The sequence below is a fragment of the Canis lupus genome, chromosome 35 (genome assembly GCF_048164855.1).
Source record: "Canis lupus baileyi chromosome 35, mCanLup2.hap1, whole genome shotgun sequence".
Taxonomy (NCBI): Eukaryota; Metazoa; Chordata; class Mammalia; order Carnivora; family Canidae; genus Canis; species Canis lupus.
Window position 1 is genome coordinate 25,980,180 of NC_132872.1, and position 18,056 is coordinate 25,998,235.

General features: G+C 40.1%; 1 long non-coding RNA gene across 1 annotated transcript in view; it reads left to right on the top strand.

Moving 5' to 3' along the window:
* Positions 1–9,736, top strand: part of LOC140624811 (uncharacterized) — a 38,865-nt gene extending 29,129 nt beyond the window's left edge. The window contains exons 2-3 of the long non-coding RNA XR_012024255.1: positions 6,670–6,728; positions 7,966–9,736. This is a non-coding gene — a long non-coding RNA (uncharacterized lncRNA). The remainder of the gene's footprint in view (positions 1–6,669; positions 6,729–7,965) is intronic.
* The last annotated feature ends 8,320 nt before the right edge of the window (positions 9,737–18,056 follow it).

Consider the following 18,056-nt stretch of genomic DNA (forward strand, 5'->3'; position numbering starts at 1 on the left):
TCATCATTTTCTTTTCTTTTTAAAGATATTTATTTATTTGAGAGAAAGAGCAGCAAGAGAGAGCATGAGCAGAAGGAGGGGCAATGGGAGAAGCCGTGAGCCTGATACAGGGCTTGGTCCCAAGACCCTGAGATCATGACCTGAGCTCAAGGCAGCCACTTAACTGACTGAACCACTCAGCTGACCCTATTTCATCATTTTCTGTGCTCATTATGATTTCCTTCCTTTTACTTTCTTTAGGATTAAGTTGCTTTTTTTTTCCCCACTTGTAGACAAGAATGCTTAGATCATTCATTTTCAGCCTGGTTCTTTTCTTATATTTGCATCCGAGGCTATTTAAGTCCACTCTAAGGACCCCTTCAAGTATATCCCATAGATTTGGATATAGCATATTTTCATGTTCTTTCAGTTCAAACTATTCCAGACTGCTATTGTTTTTAATCCTCGGCCTATGGATTATTTAAAAATGAATTACATACCAGGGTGCCTGAGTGACTCTGTCAGTTGAGCATTGGACTCTTGGTTTAGGCTCAGTTCATGATCTCAGGGTCATGAGATAGAGCCCCGCTTTGGGCTCCATGCTAAGCAGGGCATCTGCTAGATATTCTCTCCCTCGTCATCTCCCTCTTCCCTTCCCTCCACCCCCTCTCCTCTCTAAAATAAATAAATAAATAACATTTAAAAAAATGTTAAAAAGTGGATTACATACCTTTCAAATCCATGATGATTTTATAGTCATTGCTTGTTGTTATTCTCCAGCTCAATTGCATGTGGGCTGCATTTTCTGTATGATGCCAGTCATTTGAAAGTTTGTGGAGACTTGCTTTTTGGCCCAGGATAAGACCAACTTTTGTAAATAATAACTGTTCACTTGCTTTTCTGTTGTTAAATTCCATGTTTTGTATGTGTGAATTAAGTCGTGTTTATTAGTCATATTGTTTAAATATTCTTTAACTTTACTAAGTTTTATGTTTGTTCTGTCAGTAACCAGGAGAGGTATACAGCTCTCTCTCTATAGATACATTATTTTTCCTTGAGAGTCTATTTTCAACTTTATAAAATGTGATGATATAAGTGCATACAGCTATATTTTTGTGGTAAATTGACTGTTTCATCATTAAAAGTATTTATTTTTAACTTTAGTAATGATTTTGCCTCAAAATCATTTTGTCTGATAACAATTTAGCTCCATAAGGATTTATATGTTATGATTTTATCCATCTTTTAATTTTTTTATATGTTTATAACTAAGGTCTACCAACTATTAGCAGCCTATAGTTGTTGTGTTTTATTTTTAAAATCAAGTCTGAGGGTTGGCTGCTTGGCTCAGTTGGTAGGGCATGTGACCCTTGACCTTGGGGTCATGAGTTCAAGTCCCACATTCAGTGTGGAGCCTAAAAAAAAATCTAGTTTGAAAATTATTTTTTTCTTTGGGGCATTTGACGTGCATACAAATATATTTGAGTTTAAATCTACTACGTAAGTATTCATTTTTTATTTGTCATAACTGTTTTTTTTTTCTCTCTTTTCTACATTCTTTTGTACTGATTTCATTGTTATTATTATTCCACTTAATGTCCTGTTAGTTAAGCTGCACCCAGATTTCTGACCTATAGAAACTGGGATATGATAAATGATGGAGTTTTAAGCCATTAAATTTGTGGTAATTTGTTATATAGCAATAGAAACTAATACATTCTCTTTCATACTTGAAGGGTATTTTGCTGGATCTAGAATTTTAGATTGGCAATGTATGCTTTTCAGAACTCTGTAAATGATGCCAGTGTGCTTTGGATGCCATTATTTATATTGCTAAATCAGCTTCCAGTTGAACTATTGTTCTTTTGAAGATAATCTCAGTAATTCTTGTTCTTTTTTCAGATTTTTTTGCTTTCATTTTTGTCAATTTGCTTTGATGTACCTCGATTTTTTTTTCTTTAATCTTGCAGAGGACTCGAAGGACTTTTGAATTCTTCTTAAGTGGATTTACATTGCTCTGAGGAGTGTCTAGAACTACTGGCAACACAAGTTCACTTTGATATAGTATCAAGGATTAAAATATATGACTAAACTAAATCTTAATTTCTATACTCTCAAAGAAAAAATAATTTCTATACTCTCATGGTTTAACCTTTGTGGTATTTACTAGGGCCCTACCCCTCCCCACCACCATTCCTTGTTTAGCCCAATTATCTAGTTTTTGTACTCCCTTCAGATGAAGGTATCAAAACTCTGCTCAACTTTTTATTCATCTCTTCCATAGTTGGTATATACTCTTAGGAGAAAAGTGACCAACTGGTAGCCTCATCTGTATTGTTCTACCTTTATTATTTTCCTTCCTTTCCTCAGTCTTGTCCCTAAGGATCCTCACTGCCTAGTTAGCTCTCTAATATCTACAAGTAGATTTTTTGGAAAAAAAGTTTGTCTAGATTTTCTGATTGTTTCGATTTTTTTGAAGAAAGTTTATCTAGATTTTCTGGGAGCAAATGGTCAAAATTATTCTACCTGCCATTACTAGAAGTTGAAAATTCATTATGGATTTTAAGAAACATATCCCATGGCAGCTGTCTTTCAACTTACTGTGGTCCTTATTGTAGGCTACTAGTTCTTAAATCAGTTCCCAAAACTGATTTTGAGGAACTGGCAGTTCCTCAAAAGGTTAAATGTAGGGTTACCATATGACCCAGCAATTCTACTCCTAGGTGTATACTAAGAAATGAAAATTCATGTCCATAAAAAACTTGTACATAAATGTCCAAAGTAGAATTATTTATAATGTCCCAACAATGGGAACAACACAAATAGCCATCAAGTGATGAATGAATAAATAAAATGTGGTATAGCTAGAGAACAGAATACAGCAATAAAATCAGTGAAGTACTAGACATACTACAACATGGGTGAATCTGGAAAATATTATGCTGAGTGAAAAAAGTGAGTTCCAAAGGACCACATATTTTGCAGTTCCATTTAAATGAAATGGTCAGAGTAGGAAAATCTTTAGAAATAGAAATTAGATTCATGGTTGCCTAGGTCAGAGGGGATTGAGGAGAATGAGTAGTTACTGTAATGGGTACAGAGTTTCTTTTTTAGGATCATGAAAATATTCAAAATTGCTTATTACAATGATTGCACAACTCTGTGAATATACTAAAAATTTACCCTTTAACTGAGTGAATTTTATAGTATGTGAATTATATCTTAATAAATTAGTCATATATAAAAACCACAAGCAAGTTATCTGTGCTATTGACTTCAAATACAATAGGCATTCAAAAAGTATGAGAATTGTGGTGTTAAAAGAAAAAAAAGCAAGGCGCCTGGGTGGCTTGTTTGATTAAGCATCTGACTCTTGATTTTTGGCTCAGCTCATGAACTGTAAGACATAGGATGGGAACCCAATGTTCAGAAGGGAGTCTTCTTAAGGAGTCTCTCACTCTCCTTCTGCCCCACCTGTCTTCTCTCCAAAATAAATAAAACCTTAAAAAAGAAAAGAAAAAGCTAAAATCCACACTGCATTCAATAATCTCTTCTGTTGGTGAAAATGAGTTATTTTCCATATTTGCATCTGTCCGTTTTATACTTTGGAGGGAAGGTGATTTGGATGACTTTGGATTTTAACACTGAGTCATCTGCTTACAAGATTTCAAATAGCATTTGAAAATGCCCATGAATAGACTCCCAGGAGAAAAATGAAATTTCAAGGAGAGAGATTTGCTGTAAATTTTTCTTATGAAATGTCAGCCAAATGACTTGACTCCGTGATGCTTTTCTGACCAGAAGTCTGCTGAGAGTTACTGACTGCTTCTGTAGTAGATTTTAAAATATGTAATGGGACCAGACACTGAGTAAAAGAGCATTTGAATAAATGCTCATTTCCTGGTACTCAGATTTTTTCGTACTGTAAAACATTTGGTTATGACTTTAGGGTTAGCTTTTCCTCTTAGTAAGCTTTAGGGAAAATGAATTCATTTCAAAAAAATTTATGTAGGTAATGGCAAATTCACTTCTTTTGTCTTTTCATATATGATATGGAAATTAAGGAACTAAAAGAGAATGTACACCAATAAATCCTGAAACTGCATTCAGTATACTTCTACCTAGATCATCAAGTTTCACCTATAAAAACACTTTTTTCCAAAAGTGTTTGTTTGCAAACTACTACTCCAGGAAGTCTTTGTAACAACAAGAGTAATAATGAAGTGAGTTCATTTACTCGGACCAAAGTTAGCAAAGTGCATCTTATTGTTTGCAGAATAGCAGTGGGAAAAATTAGAATTGATGAGCTTTTAGAGAATGTTTTGGGAAACTCCATGTTCATTCATGTGAAAAATATTGTCATAAATATGATGATCACATACTCTGAACCTCAAATTTGAACACATTATCTGATAATTTACAGTGTATTTATGAGATAGTTCTGGAAAACCCAGGGACTGCAGTCACAGTAAAGATGAGCATTATGACACTCTAAATCAGGATCGTGCTACGTATCAGGTGTGCTGTTACTTCTCCCACTTGTACCCATGGCTGCTTAGGCAACTGTGACATTCTTCACTGCTGACTGTGCTGTGGCCACACAACCAGTTAGTTGGAGTTGGCCTTAATCAACAAGAAACCTCTTCACCATCTGGGTTAAAGGTAGTTTTTGGCCTCTTGTTCACTTGGCACCATGTAGAAATGATTAAGCCAAGTGGCCAGTGGGGCAAAAAGCTTCTTTGAAAATATGACAAGTATGTGTAAAGATTGCTTAAACCTACCCTTTGCTATTCTTTTTTTTTTTTTTTTTAATTCACGCGGAAGCAAGCTAGTCACGTGAAAGACACTTAAAACTGAATCTTTAGTGAACTTAAAGGTCTGCATGGTTTTCATCTCTTCTTCCATTTGGTCATGGTTCTCATCCTCAGAGAGCTAGTAAGATAGAAAAAATTATAAACAAATAACTGTGGTGCAAGGTATAATGTGAAAAAATTCTGTGAGAATGATTAGGGTGTTCACAAAGAGGAGCATTTCTCTTCTATTCAAGGTGAACAAGTAAATGCATCTTGCAGTTTGTTTTCTATTTTTTCACCTGTTTTTGTTTCTCTGTTCCTCCTTTGTTCCATTCTCTTGAATCAATAAAAAAAAAATAGTATTCTATCTTAATTTCTCTTCTGTGTTTGTGGCATGCCTCTTTGTGTTTTTGTTAAACTGGTATTTAGTGATCGCATTATTCATCCTTAAATTATCACAATCTACTAGGAGTTAATATTGGGACACTTTCTGTGAAGTTAAGAACATTACAACAGCAGAATCCCATGTACTTCCTCCCTCATCCTTTGTGTTATTGTTGTCATGTGTTTTATAAACACATGTTAAAAACTGATAGTTTGTTATTTTTGCTTTAAGCAGTTAGTTTCTTTTTTAAAATTAAGAAGTAAAAGTAGTCTTTGCTGGTCTAATAGTGATGATTCTTTTGGCATTTTACTTAGCTGAAAATTTTTAATTTACCCTCATTTTTAAGGAAGATTTTCATTGGATATGGTCTTCCGGGTTGATAAATTCTTTTTCTTTTGAAACTCTAGAATGTAATTTCATTGTCTAGGGTCTCCATTAGAAGTCAACCATTTTTCATATATTTTTCTTTTTGTATGAAATATGCCTTTTGTCTTTGGTGTCTTTGGAGATCTTCTTTTTAGCTGGTGCTCATTAGTTTGACTACAACATTCCAAGCTATGTTTTCTTTGTTTTTATACTACGATACTATGTTTGCTGAGCTTCTTATATTTGTGAACTGATATTTTTCAACAAATTTGGGGAATTTGGGCCATTATTTCCTCAAGTATTTTTTCTGCCCATTTCCTCTCTTCTCCCTCCTCCCCTTCTCTCCCTTTGACTGTAAAGATAGACATCTTTTTTTTTTTGATATATAGACTTCTTGATATTATCTCACAAACTGAGACTTGCTGAAGCTGTTCATCCATCCATTTTTTCTTCTCCCTTGTTCAGTTTCTGTTGAATTTGAATTATCAATGAATAATTTCTATTGACATGTCTTCAAGTTAATACAGTTTTTTCTAAAATCTTCAATCAGTTGTTAAGCCCATCCACTTATTTTTTTTAGGCTGGCCTGGATTGAACAAATGCTGATCTGCAGTGATACTTACCCTTGGTCAATGCCATAGAATTTATTATCTACAGATAAAAGAAGTTCTTTAACCAGCTAGAGGTGCAAAAGTCATGAGAAACAAACACCGCTGCTGTGAATTTCTAAGGCAAAGAATTCTAAAAATTTTGTAACTAAAGGCAAACTATAGTCCTGGGTATTGGTGTCTGATTCATTCTCCACGTTGATTCTTAACAAATCAGTTTTAACTTCCACATTAATGAAAGGTCATCACAGTTATTCCAGAATAAAAAGAAGGGCAGTGGAGATGGGGAAGAAATAAAAGATAAGAGAGCCCAGAATTAGAGTGGATTAAAAAAAAAAAAAGATGTAAAGATATAGAAAAATTTAACCTCTTTCAAATTTTATTAATTTGGTCTATCAGAGACCCATGTCAGAGAAGAAACTAGCCATCATTTTGAAATAATTCCTAACAGGCACTGTTGTAAACAGCTAACACATCTTATTTCCTTTTATTCATATAAAAACACTGAGAAATCTTTCTTGTTATCTGTACTTTTCAGGTGAAGAACAGAGGTTCAGTGAGATAAATTAAGAATAGAAGTATGATGAACTGAATCAGGTGGGTACACATTTTCTGGACCAGGTAAATTTTGAGTTTGATTTTAAACATAGAAAAGAAGCATTGTGTGGGGTGTTCCGCTTAGAGGGGGCCACCAAATGTGGGGCATCCCAGTTGGGTGGGGGCCGGTGGCCAGGTGGTGAAGGAATTCATCACAAGCCCAAACACAAGAGATGGCAGTTTGTTGAATACACCACTGCAGGGGAGTGGTGGGCAGGACAGCGAAGGAGAGCCTGTCTGCCCCAAGCTGAGGGGTCCCAGTTACAGGGTGGAGTGAGGCAGTATGGGATTTTTGGAACTTTCTGTAATCTTCAGAACTGCGCCTGGATATAATTGGGGTCTGTGACGACTTTGCGAGGGGGGGGGGGTCGTTTATTGAGCCCTGTTTGTTTTCCACTGATGGTCCTTGTGGGCCTTCCTGCCTTGCTCTGGTTTCCATTGCTCAAGCCCATTGCCTAAAAGCAGTCTCGACAGGTTGGAACTGGGTAATGCTTCCCCCATGAATTATCAGGAAATAGCCCTGTTGTTTTCTGTCTAAACTACTGACCTTCACGGTGTCCGGCTGGAAATGCACCTCTGTGTCTGACTGGTAAAGACCTTTAATGGGTGATTGATAATGCCAAGGATGATGATGACTAACGGCTGGGAGGGCTGAAGGTCTCCACTTGAAGGCAGGACTATAATTCAAAGCTTGCTTTGATTCTCTCTAGACAGATAATCAGCTTTACTCCACCAAACACATTCCAGGCAGGAGACATCAAAGTTCCAAAGTTTGAAATTCTTCTCCGGATCTGAGTTAAACCTTCTCACTCCTCACACATTTCAATTTGTCTTTCTTCTTGACCCACTGATCCAACGCCAAATAAACCATTAAGAAAATCCTTACCAAACTCTATTTTCTTTTTCTTTTTTTAAAGAATTTATTTACTTATTCATGAGAGACACACAGAGAGAGGCAGAGACACAGGCAGAGAGAGCTCGATGCGGGACTCAATTCCAGGACCCTGGGATCACAACCTGAGCCCAAGGCGGACGCTCCACCACTGAGCCCCCCAGGGGGCCCTCAAACTTTATTTTCTACCATGAATGTGTACAGTACCTTCAGTTTTCTTTCTGTGCATTCCCACCCTCATTGCCTCTGCACCCTACTCAAATAATACCTACCTCTCTGGGACTCATTTTTGCCCTCCACCAAATGGAAGAATTGGTTTAATCATACATAGCTTTGCTTTTCTAGGTCCTAGAGGTTCAAAGAGTCAAGTCACATGATAGAGCGTGGGAAGTATGACAACCAGGAGAGGCGCTGCCAACCAGAAACCTCCTTCGATAGAAGCAGCTCTGCTTTCTGTCCACCTAGCAGTTGGACATTCCATTTCAAGGGATCTGATACTGACACAAATTTGAAAGCCATTGGATTTGGTTCTATCTCTAAACAGTCTAAGATAATACCCCATGAGTCTGCAATCTGAACGAGCCTAACAGAGGCAAGAGCTGTTTTATCTACCTAACATTTTGCGTGTTTTCAGACTTAGAATCAGATAACGTTTCTTCGAGACCAGATAGAAAGCTTGGCTGAGTGCACAGGCAGGAAGGGACCTTGCAGAGGAGCCCCCAGGGATCAATTCCTTTCTCATGAAATCACCCAGTCACTCCTCAGGTATTAAAGAGTCGGGTAGCTAGTCCTCCACCCCCCTAGCCCCCCAGTGTTGACCCTCCTAATTTGACAGTAGCAGAACAGTGGTGGTGAATTCCAGGCAGAGTCAAGAGGGAGCCTGAGCCCCAGTTCTCCCATCTGCACCCCCTGCTCCCCTGGCAGCTCCACCGACCCTGGCAGGGGACCTGATAGACCAGAATTTTATTTCTCTTAGGTCAGACCCTGCAACGTTGCCATGTTCCTGGCAATCCACCCCATCATCCACAGGCTCAGCTCGTGGATGCAGAGGTACCCCCTTCTCGGCTTCTGGTGCTGAGGGGAGAGCAGGCCAGTTTTTCCTCGGTGCCTGCACAGCTCCCCTGAGTCCTGTTTGCAGGGTCTGCTGCCTTGAAACTTGGGGTGCCTGCCTACTGGGTGCCGTATATCCTCGACAGTGCATGCAACTCCTAGGGTGGCGTGGAGGGAGAGTGGTTTATTACAAACTTGGCTCTGTTACAAACAGAAAGGATTTATGTATAAGGTTCAAAATTGTTATTTTTAGAGTCAGTAACGCGAACAATCCCAATACTTTCTGGAGACTCTTCCTTAGGGTCAAGGTGAGCAGCGCTGGACCGCCTGAGCCCTCCCACCCAGCGGCCTCCAGCCTCCCCTTCACATTCCACCCCCCACTCTGCTGCGGAGCCAAGGATCCCAAATGTAAATCCAATCGTGCCACCTTCTGCCTCCTTCAAAGGATTGCCACCGACCTCTGAATAAAGTACAAGTTCTTTAGCAGAACAGGGAAGACCAGCTTTATTTTGCTCCATTCATCCTGCACCTTTGGTTCCTGCCTTCCCATATCACCCAGCTGAGGGTCAGGACCTGAAGTCTCACCCCAGCTGCAGAGTATCAGGAGAAGGGCTATTTTTTTTTCTTTAAAGCATAGTCATGTGTTTCTCAAATCTTCCCACAACAAAATCAATGAATGTCTTTATTAAAAATAATGCTTTAATAACAGAATGAATATTTATGGCCAGGCATTAGGTTGTATGTTCTAAGTTAACTCATTTAATCATTCATTAAAACAACCCTAAAAGGAAAGTGCTCACTCTTTCTTCTTTCTTTTTCTTTCTTTTTTTTTTCTTTCTTCTTTTTTCTCTCTCTGTCTCTCTCTCTTTTTCTTTCTCTTTTCTTTTCCTCTTTTGAGGTAAGTGCTATTTCCAACTTCATCTGCTGGATGAGAAACTGAGCCTATAGGGTAAATAATCATTTGCGTTCACAAGCAGCAAAGGCAGGTTTCAAGTCCAGCAGCCACGTTCCACAAGCCACCCTCTTTACCATGCTCCCAGGTAGTCTCTCACTAAAAATGCAGATTCATGGCCCCTCCACAGCCCAAAGGTACATATTTTATTTTATTTTATTTTATTTTATTTTTTTTTAATTTTATTTATTTTTATTTTTTTTTTATTTTCTTATTTATTTATGATAGTCACAGAGAGAGAGAGAGAGAGAAAGAGAGGCAGAGACATAGGCAGAGGGAGAAGCAGGCTCCATGCACCGGGAGCCTGACGTGGGATGCGATCCCGGGTCTCCAGGATCGCGCCCTGGGCCAAAGGCAGGCGCTAAACCGCTGCGCCACCCAGGGATCCCCAAAGGTACATATTTTAAACAAGATTCCAAGGTGATTCTTCTACGCACTGGTTTGAAAAACGGTAGTCAATTTTGTTCAAACAGAACATAGTAGATGAGTGTCCTCTAGTGTATACACAGGAGCATTACACATTTTATCATTTTGTACAAAATAGCCAAATTTCATGATGTACACATTTTAAGGACTGTATTAGGATAAGTTGTTTCCATGTCAATGTCCCTACCTTAAATTGATAATTTGGTCACAAAAGTATTATATAAATATTGCTGGATAACCGTCTGTCTCATCAGACCTTAACAGCTCCTGGGAATTCAATTTAAATATTGAAAGGCTCAATCCAACAAGTCTGTTGGTGAGGAACGGAGGCTCATATCCTTAGTGCACAGAAGGTACTAAAAGGAAAACACCAAATTCACTCTCTGCAAGGGGCAGATTTTACCCGTCCTATTTGTGGTGGCTTCACGTCATCAGTTGTCCTCTGTAGGTCCTACTCAGTTTATTATGTCCGAAGACGATATGCTAAGGCCCTTATGCTTTTCTTTTATCCTCTTTAAATTAAAGTTGGAAGGGAGGAGAATCCATTCACTCTGTAATGTGATGTGTAAAAATCCCCTATATCACTATGTTAGGCTATTGCTTATTCCCAAACAGGGAGCCATCTATATATATTTTAGGTTAGAGTTAAACGTCTGTAACAAAAAGACCCTAACACATAAAGGTTAAAACAAGATTGACTTTTCATTCTCTCTGATGTTACTGTCCAGAGATGGTGGCCATATAGTGAAGCTCTGGCACTCACACTCAACACACAGATCCCATTTCTGAGTTCAAAGTGGGCGCTCCACTTGCTGCTCTCGCATCTGTATCGCAGCCCGTGGAGAAGAGGCCAGGGGAGAGCACAGCCCTTCCTTCCAAGGGCAAGCCCGGCCACGGCAGACAGCAGCTTTACTCCCAACCCACTGGCCAGAATTGATCATAAGCTTTAAGAGAGGATTGTAGTCCTCAGTGAGGCAGCCACGTGCCCCACCGACCCTGACGTACCATCATCAAAGGACAACAGGGAAAGTGGATCCTTAGTAACTGTCTCTACCACACACCACTGCCTCTATTTGGACATTTCTTATGTGATTCAATAAGTAGCCAGTTAGTCACGAAAATAGTCAAGAAAGTAAATCAGATATTTCAAGAATGCCAGTTAATAAAATGATAGCATTTTTACAGAGATGCAAGAACCTGAGAACCTTGTTTCCTTTGCCTTATGGTCCCTCATGGTGGATGCTTCTAAATGATCCATCTAGACAAATGGTTTAAAAGTAAATACAGGCTGTTTTTGCACTGCATGCTTTCAATATGCACAAATTACAGCTAGTCATCATGGCTTAGTTAAATATCACCCGCTCCCCTGACAACGCGGTCCAAATTTCAAGTTACCACATTATATAAGGTGGGTAACTGCATCAAGTCCAAACTTTGTGCTAGCTCTTCAGTTCACAGCTAACAGCGTAAATAACAGGTGCACATGAGGTTCACTGAGCAATCACATTATTTCTCTCAAAGTCTGTCGGTGATTGGTCCCTGCATATCTGTTGTTCAGTCTATGCGCAGGAAGCAAAGGGTGTAATTGGCCAACAGAGATGGAAGCGTAGTAAACAAACAAAAGATGGTTAACACTGGAAGTGAAAATCTAGTTGAATATACTTGAAGTTATAGAAGAAATAGCTGACCATGGAAATGTCATTACTGCCACATTTTGAGACAGATACTTAGCCGTAGGAACTGCAGGGTTCTCCAGAGAAATAGAGCCAAGAGAGAGAAAGAGAGAGAGAGAGAGAGAAAAGAGAGAGAAGAGAGATTTATTTTAAGGAATTGGCTCACATGATTATGGAGACTGGCAAGTCCAAAATCTACAGAATGAGCCAGCGGGCTGGAAACCCAGGGAAAAGCTGATGCTGTAGTTTCAGATTTGACCAACATGGCACAGCCAAGTAAAGATATAAAATCAAGCATCACAGGAACCTGGTGAAGGCAAACTTATTAATATGAATGAATAAAGTGGTTATGATGAACCAGAAGTGATGCTGGTAAAACAACAACAACTTGACATCAAAGGAACTCTTGGCATTGGTGGGCGCTGGGCTGGCTCAGTCAGGGGAGCATGTGACTCTTGATCTCAAAGTCATGCGTTCAAGCCCCACGTTGGGTGTAGAAGTCACTTTAATAAATAAATAAAAACTTACAGCAAATCTTGGGATATTCCACAACATTGACAGCAGAAAGAATAAAATGCTGGAAGATAATTTAAACTTAGAAAGAGCATGAGAGTTCACCCAGGTATAGAAAAGATGCTCACTCCTTGTCAGAGGTCACAGATTAGGAAGGGAAGGCCAGCACTTTTCAAACTATTCTTGGTAAGTACAGAGAAATAAGACACTTTTATTCTGAATGTTTCTAGGCCTTTAAATTGTGGTGCACACCACAAATATTAGTTTTGACATTTTTTTTCATTTATAACCTATGGTAACTGAGTATTTAATATTTTTTTTGTATTTAATATTTTGACAAAACATTTTATTTATTTATTTATTTAAATTTTATTTATTTATTCATGAGAGACAGAGAGAGAGAGAGAGAGAGAGAGAGACAGAGACACAGGGAGAGGGAGAAGCAGGCTCCATGCACTAGGAGCCCGACGTGGGACACGATCCCAGGTCTCCAGGATCATGCCCTGGGCTGAAGGCAGCAATAAACCGCTAAGCCACCTGGGCTGCCCTTGACAAAACATTTTAAAGATCAAAGAACAATCATAATTTTTTTCACATTGATTATTAAGATTGACTTGTTTGGCTTCTGCTTGCATGGTGTTTTTTTGTTTTTTGTTTCTTAAAGGGGGAAGGGGCAGAAGGAGAGGGAGAGAGGGAATCTCAAGCAGACTCTACACTCAGTGCAGAGCCCGACATGGGGTTCCATCTCACAACCTGAGCCCAAATCAAGAGTGGGACACTTAATCAACTGAGCCATCCAGGTGCCCCTTGTACTGTGATTTTTATGGTCTTGAAGTCCCATGTCAAGTGGGGACTGCCTGTATAGTATTTCATTGGAAGAGATAATCTGGTGGCTCAAATGGAATATTTATTTCTGGGAGGATAGGAGGAGGGTGGTAACCTCTTTGTGTCCCTTGAATTTCCTAGTCAGGTATAGATGTTTAGAAAATAATGGGTTTTATTGTTTTGGTGGAAAACGACTCTGGGTCAGATGAACAGTGGAGTCATGTTAAGAGGGCATGAGAAACAAGATCCACACTTGGTCTATGCCTGAACCTAAACTTCAGTTTCCTGATCCATCACCGAAGGGCAGTAAGAGTGTTTCCATCCACCTTATGGGGCTCTTTTGAACCTAGCCCATGAAAGGGCTAAATAAATGTCTACAGAGAAAAAAAAAAAAAAGAATGATCCAGGACTTAGTTTGACCAAGAGTAGTTACCCTACAGAGTTCTCATAACCCTTCAATTATAGTTGAGGCCAGAGCATGAAGGCTGCCTGGGTGCTGGTTAGAGGGAGAGGAAGGGTTGGGGGCAAATGTTTGGAGCAAGGCGGCCAGGTCCCTTGAAGGTACCTATGCCAGGATCAAGAATGTTTCATCCTTTGGCCCAGTCCTCGTTCCCCTGCCCCGTGATCTTCGGGCCATCTGAATGGGGGCTGAATGGTTCAATTTAGGAAAAGAAGCAGAGAAAACAAAGCTTGGTTCGGCCTATTGGTGCATATTCTTGCATTTTTAGTTTCTCCCTGTCGCATCACTCCTTTGGGTGAAAAACAAACATAAAACATGCTCCAATTTTCCACTTCAAATAAAAGATTGCTCTTATAATTGCGCACCCTGAGTTACTACCGTTGCGTATATTCTTTCAATCGAGCAGCCACCTCATCCAGTTTTCTGAAGCTCTGTCTCAAAGGCAACCAGTGACCTGATATAAAAAATAGTGAAAGGGAATAAAGGGGAAAGGAGAAAAAATGAGTGGGAAATATCAGAAAGGGAGACAGAACATGAGAGACTCCTAACTCTGGGAAATGAACTAGGGGTGGTAGAAGGGGAGGAGGGCGGGAGGTGGGGGTGACTGGGTGACGGGCACTGAGGGGGGCACTTGGCGGGATGAGCACTGGGTGTTACTCTATACGTTGGCAAATTGAACACCGATAAAACAAAACAAAACAAAACAAAACAAAAAAACCTCCAGGCTCTGGTGCTCAGCACTTGTGCTGTCTGAGCAGAGAGGCCAGCTTTCTTCCCTGATGACTTCTCCCTCTCATGCTCCTTTGACACAAAGGCCCTAAAACTTCGTGTTTCCCTTGCCCCCAAATGTGTCTGCTTCCCTGTGTTCTGACTTCGAGCACTTCATCATTTTGTTCCCAAAGTTCTCCCATGAACTTCTTATCAACCCGCGCTGGGGGTGTCCCACCAATCTTTACCCTTCCGGCCCTCCCTCCCCCAAAACCCTCCCACATTTCCATTCTTAACCCCCCAGAATCTCAGCCTAAGCGCCTACTTCAGAGGTACCCTTTGCTTTCATTCCAGCCTCATCATTTCTAGAAGCAGGTCGTGGTCCCAGCTAACCAGACATAGAAGGAAATGTTACTGTAGGTAGAAGCAGAGAACGAAGGGAACTAGATTCTTGACTCCTAAGTTTCAAAAGATGTGGATATGGACTTAAGTTAAAAAGTCTTAGATGTGTGTTTTCCAAGAAAGCACTGGAGCTCACCGGGTGAGATGACCTCACCACGACGACGTGAGTGAAAGCAGCTCTGCCTCTCTTGAGCAAATAGCACCAGTTGCAAATGCCATGAGGTCACCATGGAGGCAGATACACCGGAGCAAAGGGAAATGTCTTTCCTACTGCTGTCTGATGTCTTATTGCCCCATGCCCATGGCTCCTTGATCGCCAAAAGAAGGGTTACCTGCATAGACCCCAACACTTTTTCCCAACATCTTCCCAAACAATTCTTCATTTTAGTTGACCCAGGGCATTCTTAGGCCTCTGAGAATGGTTGTGGAAAGCACCGCATAGTGAAAGAGTGCGCTTATCAGGAAGCTTCTGTACCTAGCAAATGGAACAGCTGGACACCTTGACTGAACTGGTAGAAATAACATTTTTTTTAATAGATTATTTATTTGAGAGAAAGAGAGGAGGAGGTGGAGGGAGAGGGAGAGAGAAACTCCCCCCTGAGCATGGAGCCTGATGCGGGGCTCCATCCCAGGACCCTGAGGTCACGACATGAGCTGGAATCAAGAGCCGCCGCCTAACCGACTAAGCCACCCAGTGTCCTGGTAGAAATAACTTTTAATAACTGTCTACATTAAACTTACCTCCTATACACCTACACTTGTTAGTTCTTTCTGAATTCCATATTTTTGTTCACCTTAGATTCACAAGCTCCATACCTCAGAATTATCTTCAACAATTTCTCTCTAGAGTGGGCATCAATGGTATTGTCTGGTTATTGTATTTCCTTTTTTTCTAGAAACGATATCCCACACTTACCATTCCCCCCATTTTTAGTAGGAGGTCATCATGTCCTAGCATGATCCCACCCTCTACACCTGGCCGTTGCCGGTTGGTTCCAGGGTGGACGTCCAAATCAAGATGGAATAATTAGGATGCTAAAAAGACTGAAGCTGACAAACAGCAGGTTAATCATTTTTTTCTCATATAACAAGAACTCCAGCTCAGGGCTAAATCTGCTCCAGGATGTAGCGGGACACAGGCTCCTCTATCCCACTGCTCTGCAAATTTTTTCATGTGATTTTCATAATCTTCATCACAAATGGTTGCTCCAACCCCAGATATATGCATATTTCTGTAGAGAAGGAATGTGGAGGGGCTACTGGCAAGGGACTAAGGGGGGGGGCACCATGATTTCTCCCTTTCACAAAAATTTTCTGGAATATTTGAGTGGTGTCTGTACCTCTTCTGAAAAACTAATTTTAAAATTACTTCAGTTAAAAAAAAAACGCAAGTCAGCAACACCAAATTGTATTGCATATTTAACCTATATGTCACTTTAAGAACCAATTGTTTTCATGAAATGTATAAATACTTGCCTCTAAAGACCTAAACATTTAAAAAATAAATCTTAAGGAGAAAAATTGAGTAAAAAAAAAAAAAATCCAAAAGTCCATTTCTTTGCTAATCTCGCTTCCACCACTCCACCACCATCCCCATTAGAATTTTTAATAAATTGGCAGAAGTGCACCAAGGTAAACACATCTGTTTGGTAATACTTTGTTAATAATTAGCCTGAGTTCAGACCTCAAAATTAGGGAATTGGTGAAAATACTACAATTTAGTAAAGTTAGTGGGACTTGGGGCACCTGGGTGGCTCTGATCCTGGGGTCCTGAGATGAGTCCCACATCAGGCTCCCTGCATGGAGCCTGCTTCTCCCTCTGCCTGTGTCTCTGCCTCTTTCTGTGTGTCTCATGAATAAATAAATAAAATCTTTTTTTAAAGCTAGCGGGAATCATGAGTGTATGTGGTGTAGGTGGGTGGGTGGGTATGTGTGTGTGTGTGTCATTAGAGAGCAGTAAAGGCATCAGGGGGATGAAGTCAGAGTCCCTTCTGACTCTCTCTAGGAAAGAGCAGGCCTGATGTCCGTTATGCTCAAGGCTTTGGGATCAGAGGAGAGGGAATGTTCATAAGGATTTTGAGAAGTATGTGGAGTTTCAAAAATTACACTTCATATACCTATGTCTCATGAGTTTCAGAATCTATTCAGAATCTTTTTGCTTGGTAGGGTCATACAGAACACAAAGCGGTGCAGGCAAGTGGACTAAAAAAAAAGGGGGTGAGAACTCTTACCTTAGCCCTTATGTCTTATAAGTTATTGTAAACTTATTATTTGTTCCCACTAGCTTTCCGATGCTTGAAACAGCTTGAATGGGGGATGGTTTTTTGTTTGTTTGTTTTTTAATTCCAAACTGAAAAAATGGACTTAAATCCCTTGGAGACAACTTTGCCCCCACAGGAAAATGATTTAAACTCATTAACCAGGCTGTGTGAAATTGAATAAATGAAACTCAATTTAAAATAGGGCCAGGAAAAAAAAATAAATAAAAATAAATATAATATAAAATAAAATAAAATAAAATAAAATAAAATAAAATAAAATAAAATGAAATAGGGCCAGGAGCAACGAAGGGATGGTGCTCACTCAGTATCAGTCACCGCTTACTTTATATAACCCAGCAGGAAGGAGGAAGGTTTTCTCCTTACCCAGCAGTGACCCAGCCAATGAGAAACCATCACAACTGGCAACTCTCCTTCTCCTATGAACTTTCCTCCAAAGCAACCCCTCCCAATTCCCTCCTTTCCTCCATAAAAGCAAGGCCCTCCCCTCTGTTCTTCGTTCCTCTCTCCTTTTTTTTTTTCCTCTCTCCTTCTTGCCTCCAGAGTGCTGAAGTTTGCATGTCCTAAGTTGCAATTCCTCTGCTATTCCCAGATAAACTCATCATCTTTGCTGGTTAAATAACTGGCTATTTTATTTTTAAGGCTGATAGTTGTAAAGATCTTTCTTCAGCAGAGTATAATCAAGTGAGGGTAGGGAGGGCCCTGGAAGTCAGAGGGAATGAGAGCAGCCCTTTGCACAGAGAAGCTAAGGATGAGGAGGGATGGAAACCTGCAAACTAGTACACAGCTGGCTCAAGACCAGACTATCTGACTGGGCATATGTTCCAAATGGCCTGGGCCTGCTTATCTTTTCCTAGCTTTATGGGTATTCTCAGAATCAGAGCGATGATGAAAGGGGGTTCTTACAGGAAGTTGGGCTGGAGAGGTTCTTTGCATGAATGAGGTTCAATCAGTACCCCCAGGCCCAGCCAAACTCCTATCACAGGCATCAGGGAGGAGTGAAAAACCCTTCCTGAAGTGCTAGTTCCTATATTCCCTTTCTTCCTGCAACTCAGCCTGCCAGCAAGTCACACTATGGCTAAAAGGCATTGGTTTTCTTCCCCCAAAGTGGTTTGTTCACTTCTCAATGCAAGCCTTTACTTTTCATT